The sequence below is a fragment of the Rattus rattus genome, chromosome 14, assembly GCF_011064425.1.
Source record: "Rattus rattus isolate New Zealand chromosome 14, Rrattus_CSIRO_v1, whole genome shotgun sequence".
In the NCBI taxonomy this organism is placed as follows: Eukaryota; Metazoa; Chordata; class Mammalia; order Rodentia; family Muridae; genus Rattus; species Rattus rattus.
The window spans coordinates 50,459,438-50,465,862 of record NC_046167.1 but is presented as its reverse complement, the minus strand read 5'-3'; positions in this window follow the sequence as shown (position 1 = coordinate 50,465,862).

The window sequence follows — 6,425 nt, the reverse complement described above, 5'->3', positions numbered from 1 at the left end:
CGCCATGTTTCCTGCCAAGATGATAATGAACTAGACCTCTCAAACTATTAGCCAGCCCCAATTAAATGTTTTGCTGTGGCCATGATGTCTCTTCACAGCAGTAGAAACCATAACCAAGACATTTCTTTTTATATATTTACTTACAACACAAAAACCATAATGCAAATTAACACAAAACTTACGGTTGAGTATCCCCAGCAAGCAAAACTAATTCTATCCCAAGCACTTACCCTTTTATTTCTTCTTTTACTGATCTTCATCCTTCCTTCTTCGATGCCTAAGCTGGATAATTGAGTTAACCTTGTCTCCTCAGGGTCAAATACTTCAACCCCCGTGGATTAAATCCAAATTTGATTTGTGTAGTGGTTCTATTTCTTTGAGGATTTTTTTTCCTTAACATCTCCTAATGGGTAAGCATTTACTTCAATCACCACCATTGTTTCAAACCCCACTGACATTTCTTGAAGTAGCCTGGATTTTGCATCTGTGGCTTGGATTATATTTCTTTAATTGACGTGCTCAATCAGACTGTCTCCTCCTCACACCATTTCCTGTTTGCCATTTCCTGTTTGCCACAAACAGAGCATCACAATCAGCCTTTAGCTTTACCTATGTCATTACTGGCTGGAAAATTTCAGAGATGTCCAAGGTTTGCTCGATTAAGATCACACTTCTAATTCTAATTCTGTCAAGGAAGGCCTTCCGCTCTTGGGCTTCTGCAGCTAGATTGCATTTTGTTTCCTCTCTGGCACTCCGTGCTCTAGCCACTCCTAACTATTGGCAGCTAATATAGCTATTGGCCTATTCTCCTGCACCCACTTACAATTCCCTCTAACTAGATTCTCTTCCGTGTTCCATGCCACTCATTCATAGATGTCTAGTAACATTTGAAGGGAATCAGTATCATTTTCAGAAAATCATTCTTTTAACTTCTGACTTCACACAATTAAATAGGTAACATCTTTCTTTTGCCCCTTTCTCTGTCCATACCCTCTGTCCTCACTCTTCCTCATCCTCATCCTCATTTCAGTTGTTACCACTGAACAGTTGCTCTCCTGTCATTGGTTTACTGTGTACAGATGACCACGGTGTGATTGTTCCTTTAAATACAGCTTTAGCTGCATCTCAGAACTTTATGAGTTGCTTCCATTTTAAGTAAGTTCCAAAACACTCTTTATGACTTTCCTCTTTTCTTATTTATCCACGAGTTAACAAACAATTTTGTTTTCAAACATTTAGGAATGTTCCAGAAAACTTTTCATTCATATATTCCTAATGTAATTCCAGTGTGGTGTTACAGCACATTTTGTTTGATTTATGTTATGGTGCAGGCCACCATGATAAGTGTTTGGTATACACTTGAAAAGTGGGCATCGATGGAATAACGTGAGTTTTAAAATTTATATCATTAATTCACATTGGTTGGCACTATCATTTATTACCTATTCAGCCTTATATGTTTGGCTTTATTTCATTATGTCTTCCATGATTGTCCTCAAAAGCACTACCTTTCAGTAAGGATGAGAATTTATCTATATTGCCTTATAATTTGTTTATTGACAATTTCAGTGTGTCATTCTGTCATCTATTTGACATTTATTTTGGTATCTGATAAGAGTTATATATGAGTCCTTTGCTAAATAATCCATTTCCCCTTTAATTAAACAATTCAGACTTTGTTATATAGTTATGCATACACAGTACCACTAATACATATAATCACCTATGTATTGGGAATTTATCTTACACCATATTTCATTTACCTGACTTATTCTTACTCCGATATCACTGAGTCTTGATTTTTGCACATGGATAGCGTGTGTTGCTATCTGAGGCACACTCTTTCTCTTGCTTCTCTGGCCAAAGGCTCTTTGCTATTACTCCAGATGGTTGTTGTTTGAGGCTCATTCCTGTGTGGGTTTCTTTTAAGGCCCTAGCTTTTTTTTGCTTATGCCTTCCTGCCCTATTGCCAAATTGTCTGGCATTTGGCTGCCCAATCAAAATACTCTGAGATATTTTCTTGAGGAAAATTTTCATGCTGCTCAATGAAGATAATAATATCAAGGAACTGTCCTGTCAGGATCTAACTTTTTCCTGGTATACGGCAGCCAGGTCTTCTCTGGGCAATGGTGAGCAATTCTGAAGACGTCACCGATGTCAATTTTCGGTGGATGTGATCTGAGTCCTACTCTCTTGACAACTGCTCTCCACACTCAGCCTTGGCTTCTTCACCAGTCATGGTTTCTTCAGTTCAACTTAGAGTTTACTGGGCTATCATTTGGAAAGGTTAGTAATCTCCACATCATACAGCTGCTGGCCAGGTGACTCAGCTGTTGCAAGAAATGCCTGAAACAACATTAGCCTAGAGTTGAAAGCATCTTTACAGATGAGGCAAGGGAGAGCCCCGTCAGAGCTTTGATCTTCTTAGCAACCCCAGGTGGTTAGTGAGGAAGGTAGAGCTGGTACCCACGTGTCCTAACTTCTAGTTGACTGCCTTGTCCCTAGAGCTTGCTTCCTCCTTGACCTAGGATTGGCATTCCTGATGATGGGGGTGGATACACTCCATCAATATGCTTCTCGTGTGTTCAATATGACCCTTGGTGTTTCCTCAGGGTCTGCTCAAGTGAATACTATTCATTACTCTCTTGTTGTACTTTAACCAACTCTTTCAGCCAAATCCCTGGTTTAGCCAGATGCAGAAACTGTCTCCCTGGGTCGTAAAAAGGAATGTGTGACTGCCAAACTGATACTATTATTACATGGCCAATAAAAAGGGTGTAGGCTTCCTATAGGGATAACCAATTATTTATGGACTGTGGAAAACAATGTCAAGACCCCTAATAACTTAAATGGAAAGTGGAATTCTTGGAATTCATTGATAAAAATCTGGAATCTTTGTCCTTTTCTATCCTCAAAAATACAAGAGACTATTGCGTTTCATTAGCTCCCTTGTTAGAAATAAGACTTGGTAAATTTTGTTTGAGAAAGTGTCATATATCAATAATGAATGAACTAGATTTCTGCTTCCCTGGGCTGTATATGAGTTCTATATAACATTGCATGGCATAGAATTATTACATATTTTCCTTGTTTCATCGTTTCATTGTTATAACAAAATCCTTGGGTGACTCGACTTAATGAAAGGAAAGATTTATTTTGGATCATAGCCTCAGAGACTTCAGTTTATAGTTGCCAGGCCCTACTGCCTTTGGGTCCATGGCAAGGCAATACACACGGCAGGAAGCACATGGCAGAGGAAACTGCCCATCTCAAAGTAACCAGGAAGTAGAAAGAGAAATGAAAGCTATGGGATCCCAATATCACCTTCATGAGGAGTGCTCTAGCGACCTAACTTCCAGTAGGCCATGTTTCTTAAAGGCTACTGCCAATATATTACTGGACGAAGAAGCTTTTCCTTCTGCCCTCATAGTCAGCATTTGTTAGTTTTTATCACACCAACACTTCTGATGCTAAAATTCGGCCTCCCCTCCCCCCGTTGCTGCTGCGTCTTTCACCAGGTACTAGGGACATTGAACACATACACCAAGGTAGCCCCTAGGCTTGAACTGCTGTCTTCCGGGAGTTTAGTCTGAGTTGCAGTTAGCTCTGAAAGGTATCAAGGGATCCAGGATATTGTCCGTGGCAGAAAAGATGCAACTTTTTTGGCTTGGCCATTTTCCACAGGATCCAGATTCATATCTGAGCTCAGCATGCTCCGTGTGCTTTCCCACATGCTGGGACAAGCTGCTTTTGAAGACAAGACAGAGGAGTGGAAAGAAGAGGCATGCTTATACATATGATCATTTGAATTTTGAATCTTTCCTCAAATGGGATTGGTGCTCTCATAAAGGACCAGCTTCAAGTCTCACCGCTCTCCAGGTCTTAGGAGCCTATTCCGTGTGGTTTTATGCAGCTGTCCCCCAATCTGGGACCTATCTTTTATGGTCCCAGAAAGACATCTTTCCCTATCCTTTTGATGTTCTGTTTGAGTCCTTGGCAGAAGTCTAGCTTATAATTTTTTAATTAAGATGTCTCTCTTTGAAAAGGTGGTGACAACTGAGCTCTAGGCTGCTCTGGTTTACCACACGCTCTAGGACAGGTTTAGGTTGAGTTTCCATCAGGTCATAACATGAAGTCAAGATCTGTGATAATCTCATTATTCTCAGGAACAGAGTCTCACTGAAATAACGAGACACCCAGGCCCCAACACACCCAGTGCCTTTTGCACAATGCTATTGGATTGACGTTTCTCACCACTCAGTTGGGACATTAAGGTTTCATGAGGTTTGCTTCTTACTTGCAAGAGATCAGCTTTCTCTCTGGCATCGAATGATATTTTGACTTATTTAAGAGAATGATTTAGAACATTTACAGTCCCAGGGGATTTTTGCCATGCTCGACAAACCTTGGCTTTATCTACCTTGAGTGCATCCTGAAAGGCAAGCATCACCTGCAACACAGAGTTGCTTGTGATTTTTATGTTGTCACAGGTATATATATGGCTTCTGGAAGATTTAGGTTCTACCCCAAGAAGGGAGAGAGTACCTTTCAGTGAACTCTTATTGTAACTCCCATTGAACAGTTGGTTCTATGTGGTTCTATGTGACAGAGGCTAGCTAGCTGTGACCTGGGAAGGGACAGTGGAGTCCAACCCTGAGTCTGTCAGTGACAGAGTCAAATCCAACACAGAGAGTGGTCTAAGTTATCCATGTGGCAAATAGGAATGGCTCTGGAGCAAAAAACAGTTTCAGGAAGGTCCATGGTGTATTATTGTTTGTGCAGATAAGATGTCCAAGAAGCAGAAAGGCATCTAAGACCAAGCTTTTAGTTGGGAATCATCCTTGATGGTCATGTACTTCAGCCTTTGGTTTACTCTTGCTAAGCCTAGTACAGGCACTCTAAATGAGTGGTTCTCAATGCCAGGTTGACTCCTGTGGCAAACCTCTATCTCCAAAAATATTTATATTATAATTCATAACACTAGCAAAAATACAGTTATAAAATAGCAATGAGAATAATTTTATGGTTGGGGGTCAGCACAATAGAAAGATCTGTATTCAAGGGTCATAGCATTAGAAAGGTTGAGAAGCACTGCTCTATACACTCTGAGCTTATGAGTGGAGTCTCAAAATGATTATTGCTAGACAACAAATGGTATGATCAGTCTAGATAATGACATTTGATGTTGTCATCTCCCTTTCCAAAGCCTTAGAGATACCTCAAACTTTGGAGGAATATTTTTCAGAATTCAAAACATTTTCAAATGTTTTTTATGGATTTTTAACATAATTTGTCTTTGTTGACCATATAAAAATATGTTATAGCTTTTAATATCCCAATGTGCTAATTATTTTATCTGTGTCATGTCTGGATCTATTTCTAATAGCAACCCCTTCCACACACATCATGGATTATATATCCCTGGTATTTTGCATGTCTGATAATTGATCCAGGCATGGGCATACATTGGAATATTTAAAAATTCATTTTAATTAATTAAGTAGAGTCTCATAAAACCCTTGCTGACTTTGAAACTCTTTTGTAGCCATGCCTGACCTTGAACCTCTGTCTGATTCCTCTACTGCCACCTTCTGAGTCCTGGGATTATGCAGTCGTGAGGATTTCCCAGGGCTCCATGCATGCGAGGCAAGAGCTGAACCAACTGAGCATCGTGTCCTTGGTGGAGTGACAGCTGTTGTATCACTTTAAATATCCTTGGGCTTTGTTCTAGACTCAGTTAAGTCACATGGAAACACATCCATTGAGCCACTCTGGAGTACTTATCTAGGTATCACTTTGGCAGCTTTTGATCTGGGGATAGATATTTATCTTCTGAGTTCACTGTGTGGCCAAGGTCTTTCTGCTCTGTCTGTGGGAATGTTGAGTACACCAGCACACAGCTCCTTTGTGCCACTTCTCCCTCCCACTGCAGGTAGTGTCCTTACTGCCATTCATGACTTCATTGTCAGCCTGAGCAGACAAGAGTCCTCACACCTGTAGAGCCCTTCTTAGAGCCCTTCTTTCTTGCAGATGTCTTGAATACAGGGACAGTAGGAGCGATAAGCTGTAGGAATCTCTCCCAGGATTTTCAGAAAGCTATTCTCAATTGTTCAACTCTGCAAGTGCAGCCATTGATGATCCCAAACTCTCAACATGTTTAGCTGTCTCACAGGAATGGCTGTTTTTTTTGGGGGGTGGGGTGGGGAGTGGGCTTCTTTTTGCACTGAACCTTTTCTTCCACTGAATGGACTGTCCTAAGCGCACACTGTCCTTTTTTTTTCCTCCGTGGAATCTCTGTCTTATGCTGCCTGGTCTAAGATCTGCGAATGAACTCAGCAATTCTACAATATTTGAGGCAGAAGGTGGATTTTGACCACTGTCACCCATCATGGGCTTCTTCACTCCCATGTCTTTGGTGCTATGTG